Source organism: Melanotaenia boesemani, chromosome 10, assembly GCF_017639745.1.
Source record: "Melanotaenia boesemani isolate fMelBoe1 chromosome 10, fMelBoe1.pri, whole genome shotgun sequence".
In the NCBI taxonomy this organism is placed as follows: domain Eukaryota; kingdom Metazoa; phylum Chordata; class Actinopteri; order Atheriniformes; family Melanotaeniidae; genus Melanotaenia; species Melanotaenia boesemani.
The window spans coordinates 32,425,086-32,443,476 of record NC_055691.1 but is presented as its reverse complement, the minus strand read 5'-3'; the positions used below and the strand labels follow the sequence as shown (position 1 = coordinate 32,443,476).

At 38.6% G+C, this 18,391-nt stretch overlaps 1 protein-coding gene across 3 annotated transcripts in view; it reads left to right on the top strand.

Annotated features, from left to right (window-relative positions):
* The first annotated feature begins 923 nt into the window (after nucleotides 1-923).
* The window catches only part of rassf7a (Ras association domain family member 7a), a 33,012-nt gene continuing 15,544 nt past the window's right edge, over nucleotides 924-18,391 (top strand). The window contains exon 1 of one of the 3 annotated variants that reach the window (XM_041997198.1): nucleotides 924-1,001. The gene's annotated coding sequence lies outside the window, so the exon portion shown is untranslated. Of the gene's footprint in view, nucleotides 1,002-5,949; nucleotides 6,039-14,985; nucleotides 15,364-18,391 lie in introns of those variants that run through there. The other 2 variants (XM_041997199.1, XM_041997197.1) reach the window with 2 other exon arrangements.

The window sequence follows — 18,391 nt, the reverse complement described above, 5'->3', positions numbered from 1 at the left end:
CGGGTGAAGAAAAGAACTCACATTGTTTAATTATCTTACTATCATCTTGTTTTGACTTGAGATGGGAAAGTTTTTTTTCTATCAGGTATTCTAACTGGAAATACCTACAGTATAAGTTCAGACAGGCCCAGAAAAAGCTGTTTTTACAGTACTGCAAGATTCTGCCGGAAGGAACATTCCATTCACTGCAAGGTATTTAGGCCACATAACTTATTTTCTTTTGACACCTTTATAACCAGATGCAGACATTCTGTTCCTAATTGCAAACAAAAAGGCATTTATGTGGCCTCAGTTAACTCTTTATATTTACATGTCTTTGACACAGCCAACTTCATCACCAGCTCTGATTTTAACCATTCCTTTGACTCACTGTTTCACACCACCTAATTTATATGCACACATTTTACCATCAGTTTTCCTAATTACCGTCTGTACAAGAAGATAAGAATAAATCCTGAAAAAGTGGGATATAGACTGTTTGGTGTCTAAAATTACTGATAATATGGATTAATTTAGTTGCACTGTTAACAGGCCCAAGTCAAATTTTATGTAGTTCTGGCCAAGAGGGATGATGCAGACATTTCAGGCAAACTAATTTCAGCATTTCTTTGCTGCAATAAGTGGGTTGTTGCTTTTCCTTCTCCAAGCTGGAAAAAATAAAAGATTTCATGATCTCATTAGATAAAAAAAGATTTCATCTACAAAACAAAACAACAACAACAAAAGACAGTAATTTAATTTAATTTAATTCTTTTTTTTAATTATTTTGCCACTGTATAATCATTTTTTTTTTTTTTTTTTTTTTGCGTAGATAAATTATAATATCTTTTTAAGGCGTTGAAACATTCTTGTTTCATCAGTTTTAATGTGAAAACATTGACCGGAAGCAATATATTTTGTATTTCCGGTATCTTGTGCTTGACGTCAGTAAGTGAACAAGAAGATGAAGTATTTCTCTGTGGTCCGCCGAGTTGACTGATTGATTGACTCTTAAACGAAATGTAAGTTTGTTTGTCTGTTTGTTTTACTCCTTTCATTTTATCTGCTAATGTGAAATTTAACTTGTTTTCTATTTCGGCAAAAAGGACGTAACAAGTTCTGTAAAGTGAGCACAGTGCACCTGCGCCCGGTGTTGACAGGCTAACGGTAAAACTGGGATGAAAAACTTTAGTCACTGTATGGTTTCTTATTGAAATGTGCTTGAATAGAATGCAGAACTTGCTATTAGTGAATGGCAGGTCTTTTCTATATTTTAATAATTCCTTAATAATCAACTATTTTCTGACTTAACCAAACTCACCCATTTGTTCAGAATTAAGTTAAAGCTATGCTAGGTCACTTGACAACTTCACTTGTGGTGCTCTGTTGCATTGTCCGTGAGTACAACTGGGTGATAAAATTTAGAAAAACTATTAGCAGATCATTGAACAGCTTTAGAAACTTCTCGTTATTACTGTTTGTATTATTGGATTATTACAAAATAGTGACAAATGCCTTGTTTAAACAAAAACCCTTAAAGCATCAGGTCTTCACCACTGCTTGACACAACTAGGTTAGCTAGCTACATTTATATAGCTACATTTAAAAAAAAAATATTTAAGCACAGGTCATTTCAGCATCTGTTTACCTCATTTATCAAGCATCTTCTCATTGCACAATAAGGCTGTGCATGTAAATCTAAACAATGGTGCTTGTTTTTCTGTATTAATGTGGCCTGTCTCATCATCAAATGAACAAACAAGTCCCAAATGTGAAGAGAATCTTGTTAAATAAATGACACAAAAATATATTTCTTTCAAATGTTTATTGGAAAAATGTCCAGTAGCCATAAAATGATCACCTGCCTAAGACTGCGAAGGGCATCCTCATGCCACCAAAGGAGCTCTGAGCTGACAGGGTGTGAACAGATAAAATATAAGGTGAGATTTATTGGGATGTTATCAATAAATGCTTTCAGGCCTTTGTAGGGTGTGATCCCTGTGAACTTCCTTCCCAGATCCCATCAGATTGGTTAGTTGGGAGTTTGCATGCCATGTGAACAGCTGAGTCTCTGTTGTGTTCTTTGAATGTTGAGTTCTCATGCCATATGCAGGGGTAAGAATGGTGCTACAAAATGTTTAAACAAGTGACAAAGTAATATCCACACCAATGACTGGATGTAGAGTTTCCCTGGGTGAACTTTGCATTGCAACAAGATAAGAAGTGTTGCTCACTTTACCTGTCAAGGGTTTTTTGTTTTCGCTAATCGTTGCGTGTCTGCGACACACCTGCTTATGTGTTCTGCTTTTTCTTTTGTGTTTGAGAACTTATTGGTTTCCTCCTATTCATGTTTTTTTGTACTTCCCCATTAACCTCTCGTTTGTACCTTTTTTCCTCTTCCCCAAATTTGACATCCTAAGTTCCTCTTTTTTTATCTTTCTCATTTTACTGATCACCAGTTATCCACCAGTCAAAAGTTTAACCTTTCAAATTGTTGGCCTCTGCTCGTCTTATCAACAGTCATCTCATCCATGTTTAATGCATGTACATGTACAGGTTGAAAAATGATAATAAAGTAAATATATTAGAAATTAAAAATGGGTTAAAAATTCTTAAGCCATAGTGGTGTTGCAAGATGTTCTTTTTACTCCCCTCATACAGACGTATGAGGGGAGTAAATAATTTTACTAGATAACATTGACATGAGTAACAGATATAGTTTAAGACTGAAACAGAAGGCTATTTATTATTAAAGATTATTAGTGGCATAAATAGAAAAAATGTTTAAACAGCCAAATGACTAAAGATGGAAACTTATCTATTCCTCACACAACATTAAAATGATTTTGTTTTGTTTTTTTCCTTGTAAAAGACAAAACTTCTTATGCCTGTGGTGTTTTCACATTTTTTCTTGTTGTTCAGTTGTAAAGCTGGAGTTAAAGGAAAAATGCTACCTAAAGTGAGTAATTACATCTGTGTTCTTTCTGCTCTACAAAATCCCTTTGTTTTGGCCCATTTGTCCAGCTGTTTGACACTACAGATCACTACAGCTCTTCCATCAGACAGGTAATGCACACAGTCTCATATAGTCCTTGTCTTGCAGATCCTAAATCATTCTAACACCAACCTCCCTCCCTCTCACCGTAGAATGCTAATTTATTGACTCTCATGAGCCCACATGTTTGTGAAAAGTTAATAACTATGCCCGGTATCCATCAGACCTGCCCTTTGAATTCATCATTCCTGTATCTCGTACAGTGACTGCCAGAGATGAAATTAGGCATCATCATCAGAGCTGAACTCTGTTAGAAGTAAGCTATATTTAGACTACAAGTTGCCTTGTAATTACCAAGTATTAAATTTTGGGTTTGACTCGGCATCACTCAAGTGTAAATAAACCCCACAGGCCCTGTTTTAATTTCTGTTTTCAGTTTAATATTGCAGATTGTTTTTAGGAGAATGAATTGACAGCTTTTGTTAAAAGAAAAAACAAAAACAGTTTGCTGCTTAGACTTGTGAAATTGATTTTGTTGTCATTTTATGAGTAGATCTAATCCTTGCTAGATCCACAGGTTTATCCAGAGATTCTTCTGTAAGCCTGTGGCCACAACATGTCGGTTATCTACTGGTAACCGCATACTAAACTGTTAATCCTTAGGTTGTCTTCTTAATTACTGGTAAAATTAAGAAAAATATAGAAAGCAGAGGCTGGATTTGTCCTTATTATCCATGCATTAGATATCATTTGGCACCTTCTTTTGGCTCATTGCTGCTATCATGCCTTGATTTATTCTGTTGAGAGGTAATTGGTCTCCTTTTCACCTGGGAGACGCATGCTTTGTTAGGAATGCCTGTGACAGCTGTAACAGAGTAATTTACTGGCGCTGAGGCAATATGTTACAAGGCAGATGATTGTGTTCAAGTGTTCACTATATTGCTTAGAAAGTAATACGTGTAATTTCAGCCTGAGAAATGAACCCGCTGTCTAAAATTCACAGGCTATATTGTCTCACAGTGATGTTGGGAATTTACTGTAGACTATAATTTAGTTTTCTACCCTGGGCAGATACTTGAGTGAAAAGTAAAGCATGATAAACTGCACATTCATAAGGATTTTGATGTAGTATAAGCTTAAACAGAAATTAGGCTGTCAGGAATGGAGAGCTCATCCTCCAGCAAGGCAAAAAATACACAAATTCACATCAAAATTTAATTGGCTTTTTTCCCCAAGCTCCACTTCTCAACCATGTGTCATGAAATGCAGCCTGATTTTCTTTTCTTTCAGATAATATCTTTATTGACTTTACTGAGCTCTGACATTTGTTTTCTAAGTGGGTGAGTGTGAGCCATTTGTGCTGAGGGTCAGAGGGACATTATGTTATTTTTCTGCTGGGAAAACCTGCCACACTGTGTCCCAAGGATTTAAAAAAATGTTTGATTTATTGTAATAAAGATAGTATATTCTTATCACACATAACCTCTAACACATTAAATTAAAGGGGGGTGAAATGACTTATTCAGCATTTTTTATTCATGCATTCTTCTGAATAATATGCTAGTCCAACTTAAGCAGTTTAATGTGGAGTCTCAATGTTTTTAATACTTTTCACAAAACAAAACTGACATGTCTGTTGTATTTGAAAACTTATTAATTGACCTCCCACCCAAGCAGTTCTCAATAATTATATTACATTACACAGCACACTGCATTTGCAATTGTCAGAACAAGTCACTGGGATTTTCAACTTTAGTGGAGCATCCATCATCTCTTAAAATCACCCATTATGTTGACCTTTCCCAAACTGGGGTTTCCTACCACCACGGGGTCCCAAGATACTTTAAGGGGGTAGCCAGATCATTACATGGACAAATTTTTGGCCTGTCTGATTGAAACTATTCTGATCAGAGATTGCAGCTAACATGTTTACATGCATGGCATGGTATGTACATGATGGACAGATTTAATATGATCAGAATTCTTTCGACATGCGCAATGCCTACTAGTCCGGAACAAAAAGGGTTTTCTGGTTTTTTTTATTTTTATTTTCAACCTTTTGACCTTAGAAATGCTCAATAATCCTGAACTCTTATAGTTCAGGAACAAAAACGTATTCGCCATAGTCCTGTTCTGTTGTGCTGCTGCCATTTTTTCAAGTCTTCTCTGAAGCTCATTACCCCCACGTGGTTGAAGCATGCACAGAAACAACATACACCTCAGAAACAATCGGAATAAGTTATACATGGTTATTTTTTCCTGCTGATCCGATCGTGAAAAGGTTTAAACCTCCTCTCTTGATTTTTGTTAATATAATTTTTAATTGTTAATAGATTTTTCTTCTATTGCCCCTTTTTGATATATGAAACAGGGCCAGCGTTTTGAACAGAGCATAGGTGTATATAGGCAGCCGAATGGTGAAGTTGGACATGTTTTAGAGTACCAGCTTAAGTTATAGCTCAACATTTAGCTTTGCCTGCTCAGATTTGTTGTTCTCAGCAGACTGAAATTGCCCCTAGCCAAGCTGTTAGCTGTGAGGAAGAGCAGGTGGAAATAGTTTTATCAGACTTACGGGATAGAGTCAGATGCAGTGACCTGCATTGTAAATGGGCTTTAATTGTGGGCCATTACTTCCTGTACATGTTTCTCCTCTTTATGTCCTCACTTCTTTTTTATGTCTTCTTCATCACCCCTCCACCCTAAAACACCATACTTCAAAATTTTCTCCTCCTTTCTCAGTGCATACTGAGTGGTGTTTGGCTAGTCATGTGACTTTTTGTCTGAATACACTTACCGGTGTTTGCCATTGGCCGGTTTTCTTTGAAAGAGCGTTGGTTTCCCGGGTGACGGGGAATGGCGGCACCGCTTCGCTTTTCTCTGCAGCTTCCCCCTCCCCTCGGCAGTGCTCTGAGTCGGTCTCTCTCTGACGCTCAGGCAGTGGTGGATCAGGTAGCATGTGAGCACGACACACACAGACAGTGACAGAGTTGTCTCGTTCTTCCTCCTCTTCCTCTTCTCCTTTTTCATCAGGCAAGCAGTCATAGAGACCATTAGGCTGCAGGAGGTGAGTGAAACAAATGGGCTTGCTTGATGGGACTGAAGTGTTTTTCTGTCATTGTGTTTAGACTTTCTTGTTTCTTTCCTAGACAAACACATGGCTAAGCTTGTTTTTAATGCTCCAAGAATGATATCAGACAGAAAAAGGAGTGCAGTTTAGCCATTGTTCAAGCCGGTATTTTCAGCTGGAACATTAGTTTTAAAGTTGAATAAGTTAGTTTCTTTTTATTTAACTGATGGTCTGGTCAGTATGGCAACACAATTGGACAGTTTTAGTAAAATACTTGCTTTTGACACCATGATAAAGACAAGTTACCAGATGTTAAATCAATCAGAGATAAGTTTTTAACTATAGTATGATGTGATTACTAAATAGACATTTGCGCTTCGCTTGTCATTTTATCATATCTGTCCTTTGTGTATATGTGTCTGAGACAGACTTTGTACATTTGTTATGGTCTGATGCTGTAGATAAAGATGAACATTGTGCCATCAATCATAGATTGACTGATGCTATTTTAAAGTTCCAGCTTCTTAAATTCTCAAGCGTTGTAAAGACTTGGCTGTCTGAAGACAACAAGTTTGTGGGATAAAGCATTTTTAAATATGACCGTGATCATTTCAGTTGAAGAAATCCCTGAAGAACTCCAAATATGGACTATCCATAGTAAGATCTATTTTGCTCTGTAACAACAGAAGGAGATGCCATTTTGATTTTGTGGAAGTGTAATTTCTTGAAAAACATGTCTTTTTATGACCTCTTGCCTAGTGGCAGTTTGGATAGGCTCCATTCCCCTACACTTAATGACTGAGTAATAAAAATGGATGGATTAATGTCTTTTTTTTTTAAAGACACTACAGAACTTTGGCAGATCTTTTCACTGACGTGCCCCAAACCAACAACTAACTCAGCATCCATCTTGCATCCTGCCTATTCTTGGGGTGGGTGATATGGCAGAAAAAATAAGACCACAGTGTATTTTTCATATTGTTCAATCATGATTGCCAGTTTTAAAGCATCTGTAAAACTAACTAATGAAACTAGAGTTAGTTCAACATTTTGTTAACATACAAATTAAATAACCAATTAAATTAAATAACATCACTGTCAGAATCTTCATAAATAAGAATAAAGTGTTTTTGCTGGCTTCTGTTCACAACTTTGAAAAAGCAGCTGCATCGACAAATTAAAGTTTTTTCGCAGAGAACAGCTCAAACTCGGATATGTCAAATAGCACCAGAAGTAGCGTCACTTTGTCTCTAAACACCCTATGATAAATATTCTAAATGTAAGGTTGGAAAACTATCAGAAACACTGCTGTGAGAAAACATCTATGTGCCCAAAATTCAACTTCTCTCTCCGAGATAATGCCAAATATGGAAGTAGACGTTTTCAATCCTGGCCAATCAATGACCTGGATTTTCTTGTTTATTTGCTTTTTTTGTCCTTCTTGGTTAGCTCTTGTTTTGGGGAATATTGCACTAGGTGAGTAGTTGTTGAACCTGCATGGCGTTGTCCAGGTGGTGTGAATGAAAGAAAATTAATGAATATCTGAAAAAATTTATTGGTCACCACCTAGCATGTAAACTTAAGTCACAACCAAAGGGTAGGGGCAGGAGCCTCGGCTTATTGATGAGGGACCCTGCAGACTGATTAACTTGTTTTGTCATATATCTTTTTGTTCTTGGGTTTAATCTTGCTAATTTCGCTGCCATCACGTGAGACAATTTAGTCAGTAAACATGCTATAAAACAATTTCAAGGCTGCGTACACTGTTGCAGATCTGAGGGCCGTCCACCCTGGTATGTATTTCTGTTGCTGTCGCTTAGAGCCAGAGCTAATAAAAACTCACGATTACTGTCATTATTATACCAGGGACTAAAACTCACTTGTAGCCTTTGTCATTGAAGGAGAAGCCAGATGCTATTGAGTGTTACATTTCTTTTTGCAAGTGAGAGGGCAATTTAAATCATGTAAATTAAGTCAAGCGTAGCCATTGACCTTGCCTATAAGAGTTTGTAGAAAAGGGGTTTGGTTGCATCCTGTTTAGAGCTTGTTATTCAAAATCCTGTACTAAATAATGAGTATGAGAGAAAAAAAATCACTATTCATTCTTTTAACATGTCCTCTGAGACGGATTGAGCTCAGTAACTGCAGAGAACAGCAAGCCACTGAACAGTTTAAAACCTTAGTTTTCAATCAACACTAATACAGCACACATCAAAAGCTTCTATAATCCTTGAAATTTTATTCCAACATCTATAATTTACAGTAATTTCTATAATTTCCACTCTATCAGCATATTGCCTGTTTTTGGTATTCAAACTGTAATAACTTTTTCAAAAGTAAATAACCATGTGTTTTTAGAGAAAAGTTGTATTCTTTCTGAGCAGTCTAATAAAGCCAGGGAGTTTTTTTAAAGTTATATTTAGTGATCAAAACATTTTCTTTGGTTTCAAAACCATAGTAGTTGCAATTTGGTTATGTCATGACACTGATTTAACCTATTCTAAAAGCATGTGGCGATGACACAGACATGATTGGCCAAAGTGTTTTCTGCTGTAATGAGAGCAGAACAGTAGGCTTAGTTATTTCTTATTTTCCATGAGAGATTTAACAGCTGTGCATGATCTCTGTTCCACTCGCTGTGACGCAAACACAATGAGGCTTGTGTCTGGGAAATGGGTTGCTTTGGGTGGATTTTCTGGCATGATTGCCGTCCTGAAGTGGTGCCCTTTTCAGCTCCCCGTCTTGGGCTCCGCCAACCAGGTGGTCGCTTCTGTGTTTGGTTGCTGTGACAACACTGAAAAGTGTCTCCCTGCTCCTCCCTCAGGTGCATTTTATCTGATAACCTAGTAGATTCTTTGCACCTAAAAACAAATATGCATAAATGCACAGTAGCATCTGGCTGCTGACACTTTACCCAAAACAAACAAGCAACATGTGATGGACACATTAGATCTACAGGAAGACATGCAGTCAGGGTATACTTTTGCCTTTTCATCTATTGTTAAAATACTTTTACCTACTGATGTGTAAGACTCAAAATGAGCTGTGACACATTTTCAAATCTATTATTATCTGCAGGCAAGAAGATTCAATTTAAGGCTGAAAAAGTCAGATCATGTGGCTCTAAAACCATTTTTATAAATATGTTTTTATTGGGTGCTTGTCTGTTTTAAGTGTTTGAAGATTCAAAGTGAGTAGGAAGTGTGGCTGGAGTCACTGCGATTGATCTGCAGCCTGGTATTGCATTGCTGATGCAACCAGGAGGAAACTGGTGCTTAGGCCTTGTTGTTGCCCCTGACTGGCTGCCATGATGTCACCACTGCTGACCCAACAGTCCTAACATTCCTGCTGATAGGGTTTTACGCAAACGTGGAGAGGAGTATGTGGGAGACATGTGGGAAAGATGCACTGCCTTGCACACATATGGCCTTTGTCTAAGCGCTGATTAATAATCTGGTATAACCACTAACACACATACGTCATTAATTCTGTCTCCTGCACATGCCCACTCAAGCACACTCTTAAACACTCTTGAAACTGCATAAAGATGGTGATGGCAGTCTAGCCATCTTAGTTAAAATTCAACACGTCTTTAAGTGTGTACACTTGAAGTCTGGGTGAATCAGTTTTGCATTCATCGTGCGCTTTAAACACTAATGTCTGTTGTTAAAGTGATATGATTAGAGAGATCCAACTCCATTATGCACCAGTACCATGATGCCTTTGTGTATGTGTGCATCCACTTTTCCATTTTGTGTTTGTGTGTGTCTAAAGTGCATGATTGTAACTACAAAAGGCTGGCTTGCAATAATGCAGCTACAGCTTTCCTTTGATCTAGTAAAGCCACAGAGATGACAGGCTTGGTGCAGTGAAAGTTCTCAAATGCTGTTGTTCCTGCAGGTGTTTGGATGGTCCTTGCACATAGAGACTTTAAGGGAAACAGCAGTATTGTGAATACTTTTTAGAAAATTTGACAGAAATATTAAGATAACACTTAAGCAAGGCAAATTTATTTGTATAGCACATTTCATGTACAACACAATTTAATACGCTTTACATAAACCATTAAAAATTAGTAAAAGGATGCAACCAACAGATGAGATCTCAGCCAGATAACAAACTAAGAGCAGGTAGATGTGGACAGAGAGACTGAGTGTCAATGTATGTGTCTGGCGTGAGCCTCAGTTTCACTCTGTGTGGGCTTACAAAGCTCTTTGTTCACCTCTGACCTCTAACCTGCACCCACCTGATAGCTCCCCTGTCTCTAACTTGGATTTCCTGTCCATCCAGCATCCCGCTCTTCTAGGCTTTTGTTGTTCTTAGTATCCTAAATCAACATGCAGTTCAAACCACATGTAGGTCAATATCTGACTTTGCCCCAGTTTTTTTCATCTTTGTCTCTCTTGTCTTTCAGTACACATGGCATTTGTGTGTATAGTCCCTCTTTTGTTCTAGGAAAAAAAAAAAAAAACTCTGCGTAGCTTAGACATTAGCTTTGCCCCAAGGAACATCTTGTTGACTTTACTTTCTTTTGTTCCCAGAGCACTATCACTTCTTACATGGGACAGAGACAGGAAGAAAGAGAAAGAGGCCACTTCTCCTGTCATCAACATCCCACCCATGACTGAAAAGCTGAGCGCTTTCTAACAGTCACAGCTTTCTGCATAAGCTAGTTTTATCCTATTTCCATTTGCTGATAGGAACAGCACAGGGCAGCGCAGTGTGACACTAATGGTACAGCGTTATCTCAAGAGACAGTGACTTCACAGAGAAAGTGACTTTACATCTACAGGCAGGGTGGAAAAAAACTAGCTTAGATATAGAGGATGAAGGAAGGAGATCAGACATTTTGATGCTCATGCTAGTTGCTTCCAACACATCCACTAAAGCATTAAAAGATAGTACCACAGCTTAGATCTTGGTTTCAGAATTTATTTTACCTATCAAAATAGCTTTTCATGCAGCCATGCGAGAAGAAGCAGTGTTTTCAGAATTATGGTAGCCTTATTCAAAGCCAGTCCAGACTGGTTCTGAAAACAGACAGACAAAAGACATGATGGAGAAAGAGTGTCAGAGTGGAGCCAAAGTCCTGACAACAGCTGAAAGCAACTGAGAATCTCCTGTGCTTTCTTAGGACAATTTGAAGAGACAGCTCTGAGAGCGAAGAAATAAGCTACAGGTTTTCGTATGTGTTTTGCTTTCTAATTTTTTTCTTTTGTATTTGAAAGAATAGAAAGTTTGTTTTCTAATCTTGAATATGTTGATCCAGTTGACTATCTCTTCCTGTTATTATATCTTGGCTGTACATCATCGGTGCACCAAATCTTCATTTGGGGATAATGTAGTGACATGCATTTGCTTTCAAACCATAAATTAAATTCTGATCCAGGTTTCTGGGAAAAAAACAAACATAGGTCTTTGTCTGGTCTTAATGTGGGATGTGCTATATTTACATCGCAATGGGGCAATTACATTCGCTGGCAAACGCCATCCTGCCTGTTATAATGACATACAAGACATAGCTGTACTTCTGAAGCAACAGCTTCGGCCTGACCATAATGAGGCAGCAGTGCTATACTTAGGCATGTTTGGCACAAACAGAGCATTACTACCTTGTGTTGTTTGCCATGAGTAAGAAAACCGATGTCAACAAAAGTTCAGGATTTTGTAACTTGTTTGAGTTTCTTAAAATAGAGCTGTTGTTTTCTGCTGTTATTCACTATTTCTATTCAGTTCACTATCCGAATTTTAATGTCGACTGCCCGATTGGGCACCTGTTGAGGGCTGTTTTTAGTAAAAGCCTGACTACATAAAAAGAAGAAAGTATGGAGGGGTTCACCAGGGAAGATGGGAAGAGGCCAGGCTTAGCACCATCTTAATGCTATTCATTCTGGGTGAATAGTGGCTAACAAAGACACTATCAGCATGTATTCCCCTTTTCTGTTTCACTCAAGAGAACTAACTGAACAGCTGCCAGCCCCAAGCAGTCAATTTCTCAGTCTCAGAGCCATCCTCTTGTCTCATCTGAGCTGAGTTATGGTTGGCTCGCAACTCTCTCGACAGATTTGTAACTACCCACTTATTGAGATATTAACTTAGTATTGGGTTGTGATTAAAAGCAGTCAGGTTATGTGTGGGTTAAGGAGTTGAGTTTGTTTTCTGTTTTTTGTGGAATAGGGATAAATAGTGAAAAGAATGAAAAGGGAAAACCTTTTTTCTGAAAGCACAGGTTTAAAAGTTTTTCAGGCCCATTCTTTGTTCTCTATAGTTTTTTCAGTGAATACAGAGGGGGAATTGGAGGAGGAGAAGGGAAGGGGGTTGCAAGAGTGCTTGAGTCACAAAGAAAAGAGGGATGATATGTGGAGTTTGACAAGGGAGGGTAGCATGAGGGGGATACGGCAGTGGGAGGTGCCCTGTGGAATGCCTGGAAGGTGTCAGCAAAGTCTGGAAGGCTTTTGGCTGATAATCCTCCAGATCGCAATACAACACCCTCACCCTTAAATGAACTGGATGTGGGCCTAACGTTGGACAAACATATAAGCCTGTCAAGACCCGTAAGTGTAGTTGCTTCCGTACCATTCTGCTTTTAGAATATCACTTCTCCTTGGCACCTCTGACTTTTCTCAATGTGGCCTGTGGTACCTCAGCACTGCCTTGGGAGGTTCTTCCTCCACTTTTATTCAAGTGTGGTTTTAGTGATTTGTCAGATAACACAGCTCTTAGATGTGCCAAAAGCCTTTGCTTCATAGACAGGACACTGAGCCAGTTCACATAAATGCGAGCTGACTCTCGATGGGCCTCTGTGACTCAGCCAGGCTAAAAGCTACAGCACTCTTCTCAGTGGTCTTTTGTTTGCATGATTTAACTTGTCAAATTAATGGAATTAATCTCAGACATCTATTTTTGGAGCATCTGCTTTATACAGTGTGCATACTGGTCATCGAATGCTATGGCTGCACATGCTCATTAGCTTGTTAAAAATATAATCTGATGTCAAATAAAGAAAAAAAAAAAAGCGAGAATAGCAAATTATTGTTAATGGCCTGCTGCTGAGATTTAAACTACATTAGAGATCCATGACTACAAAACTTCAACAGCTGGTTTGGACAGTTAAGTTATTTAGTTCCTGGACTTCTAACACATACTGTGACAGGTTTTTGATCCAGTATTTATAATCCCATATGCTCTGCTTCCACAATGAAATGAAATAAATAAATTTAAAGAAGTTAGATGTCAAACTTAAATTGCACTCAGAGGGCATATTCCTCCACCAAGATCCATATTTTATATTTTAAAGCTTTCAAGAAGTTGATCCAGATCTGCAGAAAAAATTAATGGGTTCTTTTGGCCATGCTCTGCTGCTCCACCAAGTTTCATAAAATTCGGTCCAGTAGTTTTTGTGTGATCTTGCTGACAGATAAACAGAAAAGCAGCGTGAATGCACTCAAAAATATACTTTCCCCTTAGTGGAGGAAAAATGCAGTTGCCATGCTATGATAGAATGAAAGATTGGCCATAATGTGGTGCAGAATGTACAAACAAATGTTGGTCATCTTTATTAAAAGCAGTTCATAATTATATACTTTAAAAAATGTATTTTTATTTCAAAATAAAATTTCAAACAAAAAAAAGTAAACATTTAATACACAAAATCAAAGCTCACGAGGTTTGAAAAGGCTTTAAGATGAAATTAAGTACTTATCTGGTCCACAGCCCTTGTGCAAAAAGAAAATAAATATTGACAAATAAACGTGCCAGAAATAAAAGTATGACTTTTTCATAAATTATGTAACTATTTAGAAGAATTACCTTTAAAAATTGGAGATTGTTTGGGCTCTGATTGAGCAACAGAGAACTCTGTTACACAAGTATACACTGATGAAAGGGTTTATTATAACATCAAAGTGGAGAAGTAGTGCGCACCTAGCAACTAGTTTGCTGTGTATGTTTATTTGTATTTCCAGGATGGAATAATTTACTGACTTCTGTGTTTATTAGGATGTTTTTTGCACTCTCGGGCCAACTGCTCCTTACCAAATTCAGGTTAAGTGGCTAGTATTTGGGTATAATAGGACGACCTGTATAAATAAAGGTTGACAGTATTTAAGTTTGAGTTGAAAGGTGAGAAGGAAGTAAAAAAAAAAAAAAAAGATATAGATCAGTATTGATTTAAAGCTAACATGCAGAGAGATGCGGCAATAGACCAGGAGAAATGTTAATAGAGAGCAGGGTCTGGCTCGTGCTGAGGGGTTCCCACACAATCTGCATGGCCCATTGGTCATGCACGTCAAAGCTTTGTATGCATGTTTATGTGTGGGTGTGGGCAGTGGTCAGAGAAGCACACTTCAGGATTGTTTTTAGAAATTCATGTCATAGAGTTTCTGCCTTATCTGTCTTTGTGATGTGTTGCTTTCTGGACTAGAATGGTCAGGCGTAAGCAGCTTAACTGTCCCATTTTCTCAGAGGGCGTTGTCCAGCTCAAACGCAGATACTTACACACTCTCTTCAGTGTGCACCTGGTCTGTCAGAGTATGACCTCATTCCAGGAAAAGGAAGGGAAAATCACCTGACAGACTCATTTGTTTAATCAGCTGTTCATGTAACAGGAGGTCAGAGCTTGGACATATAATGCCTCAGGTTATTGATCGTTTAAACATTTGAGGTAGGTATGTAAATATTCATATAGACAAAAGGTGTGAGTTTATACTGCTGTTTTACCTGAGTTTTCCTCAGAACTATTCCTTGTCTCAGTGGGAATTGTAAAATGTAAGGGAAATAAATGAGAAAATTGATATTGAAAGAGAATGGCAAAGCAGAAAACCTGCTTTCAACCACCTGAAAGGGGGAGGTATCTGATCTGTCAGCACGGCAAGAAAGGGTGGGGAGAAAGAGAGCACGAGAGACAGCAAAGAGTGACTGGGAGGGTGTGTTTCTGTGTGGGTGAGAGAGACAGTGAGAAGGAAGAGCGGCGTAGGCACACAGCAAGAACTCTAGCAGTCTGTCAGATCCTGCCTGCGGTGAGGACTCCCAGTAGAAGTGCATTCCTGAGGCAGCCAGCGACAAATGGCAGCAGGAGAGCGCGGAGGAGAAGTCCTGACACCCTTTAAATCTTTTCATGACCAGGACTGACTGCCTCTGACCTCCGCCGGATTCACGCGCTCAACACAAACACACACACTCGCAGGTTGCTTTGCACAGCAGCGGAACAACCGGCTCTGCTACCCTGCGAGAAGTGAAGATTTCCCCCAACTGTGGTTAAAGGAAGGGGTGACAGAGTGGGAATTTAAACTCCTTGAAGAGAAGGAGAGGATCCTCTGTTTTAGTGAGTATTGGGGCGTATGTGTCGTTGGCTGTTATAATATTAGTGTGAAGAAGTTTCTCTGTGGTTTAGCTCTGTTTAAGCATGCATATATAGAGAATCATTAATATAAAAAAGAAAATCTGACTTACTATATATTTTATGTGATGAGCAGAGAAACAAAGAGGATCATGTGCTATGTTTTTAAGAGTTACACCATGTCTTTACACGTACCTGTTGAAGCTAGGCCACTCAAGTACTCCTGTGTGCAACAAAAGAACTCAAACCTGTTTGGAGGAAACTTTACTCTTTGTGCACTTTTTGTTGTTGTTTTTATCTTTTGTGTCCTGTGAGTATCGAGCCAGGGTCCATGTGCTTTTTTTTTCTTTTTTTTTTATCTGCAGACATTTACAATGTAAGAACTAAGAGAGGAGTAGAGGTTCTCTCTCGCACAATCTGTTCCTTTTACCACTTTAGGTTTAAAGATTAATTTACAGAGGACATGGTCAGAGTTCAGCTGGAGGCTCATACTATATTTAACTGTTACCATGCTACACATCATAAATGCCAACACCATTCTAATTCAATGCACCATATCACTCCAGCCCAGCTTGTTTTAACACTGACTAATCATTATGCATGGCTAACTTTGTCTTCAAAGAATCCTAGCATGGAAGGTCTGAGACATTGGCGCTCATTAGCAGGTTGTATTTGTTATCCAATCAGGGTCATCGATTGAAAACCTCTCACCGTAGGTGATTTTTCTTTTTTTTTTCTTCTTTTCTTTTTTTCATGATTGACTGACTGTGGGAGTTAAATATGCTTCACATGTTATCTGTTTATAGTGTCTCAGTTAACTTGTTTCCAGAGAGATAATGTCAGCATAATGAATGGTTGTAAGAAGAGAAGCAGCTCAAGCATGCCATTACTTTAAACTTGATTTATACATCAGTTAACACATTTTTTGTAGCTATTTCAGTCACGTGTACATGCAGTCACCCACATTCAAATTTATCAGTACCAGCTAACCTTTGCTCATTTGTCACCATCACATGCTCATTCTGTCAATGTGTACCACGAGTGACTAGAGCTTTTCAATAAAGTCAATTTAATAGTGTAAGAGTACACTCCCCATTTATTCTTGGCATCTGCGATAGACAGAGCAGAGACATGATGATGTAATATGCTGCTTATTTATTTATTTATCAACATGAATATTCCACCTAAAGTGGGAACCAGCAGGGTAATAATGAAGAAGTTGCCAGTAAATTGAATGCATGAGAACATTTCCAACTTTGTCCCCAACCATGTTCTGTTGTCTCTGCTTTTCTTCATGTGTCTCACTGGTTAGATATTCCTTATTTTCTATGACATGAATGAGGCTGTTTAGCATGGAGAGAGCAGAGTGTCCTCTGAGACTGCTTGTGCCTTGTTCTCTGCAATGTTATTTTTACTGTTCTCTCACTGCTGGAATACACAGATGGACTCCTCTCCGTCTCTGGAATAGTCTTGTCTGTGTCTCTTGTCAGTGTGTCTGTCTATCACTAAGCCTGCATGGAAAGAAAAGTATGTCTGCCCAAGCTCAGGAAGATATCTCTTGGGATTCTTGATGGGAACTTTCTGAGTCATTCTTCATGCTGCGAAGTGACTTAATTTCTCACCCAATCTTATCAGTAGAGTTTCCTCACTCCTGCAGATGCTCTCAGGGCCGGAGGTAATTGGAAACACTATGACAGAATCTTGGAGACATAATATGTTTGCATGTTTAGGGGGTAGGTGTTATTATTTTTTGGGATAGGTGGCTTTAACTTTTTTTTTTTTTTTTTTTTTTTTGCATCTGTCTTCTTCCCTCCATTGTTGCAGTCTTTACCCCCTTTACTCTCTCACAGTTCCCATGCGTCCTTTCCCTACCGGTGCAATGTGACGGAAAGCAGTGCTCTGCTCTGCTCATGTCGGATCCATTAGGGATGAAAGCACACTGCAGTGATAAAAGATTGATCCAGTCCTCCTTGCATCACATGCACATCCCTCACACCCAGCTCCTTGAGCCTCCCTCACGCCCCTGTGTTTTCAATATTAAGTCAACCCAGTTTTCAATTCATCAAACCATCAACACTCCTTTTAAATAAATGATCCTCACCAAGTTTACAATAGCAAACTATGTCCCACAAAATTTCATAAATGAGAACATTCTGTTCTTTCATAATATGCTTCCCTCAGCATCTCATATGAGGTGACATGTTTTCAGAGATGCAAAGATTACATTTTCCTGCATTTCCATCAGTGTTCTTGTTGTTCTAGGACAGTTTTTTTTTTTTTTTGCATTTAGCTAGATGAACCAGTAAAAGACTGGCTTCCAGCCCAGCATAAGCAGGCCTTTCTTCACCTGTTTTATCCAAGAAGGCGAAGACAAACACAACAGACCTGCAGTTTGTCAGCTGGGAGTCTATAATTACTGAGAGGAAGGAGGGGATTTGGAGAAGGAATTTCACTGTGGTTACACTTTTAGATCTACACATACACCTGAAAACACAACATCTTTTGTGTGCTGTTTAACTGCACAGAAATTTGTAGACCTACCAAAAACAAATGTATAAGTCTTTTGATCGCAGCTGGAAGTTTGAGAGCTATATCCCTAAGGAAATGCTTTGTTTCCAGTTGTTTGGCATTGTGCTGGCTTTTGTCATTAGTCATCTCTTTTTTTTAGGCATGATGTTGAAATAATTTAAGGTCACCAAGCGGCTCATAAATCCATAGCCTGAATATCTCTTCATTCATCCGACATGTGTAGGTCTAAGGTTGCATCAATCCACGTACTCTCTGAACCGTCATGCACAGTGGAGTCCACCTGCGGACATATTTCTAAGAGAGCCCAGCTAACCGTAAAGTTCACCTGAGTGAATGCTGTCATGTTCTGTCAGGGTTAACTTCCTGTGGCCTTTAGTGGCCTTGAATCCTTGAATCCTTGAATCCTTGGTGCTAGCTGTGACATCATCAAACCCATAGCATCACTTTTACTGATGCGTTGTAACTGTCTCAGACAAGCGGCAGG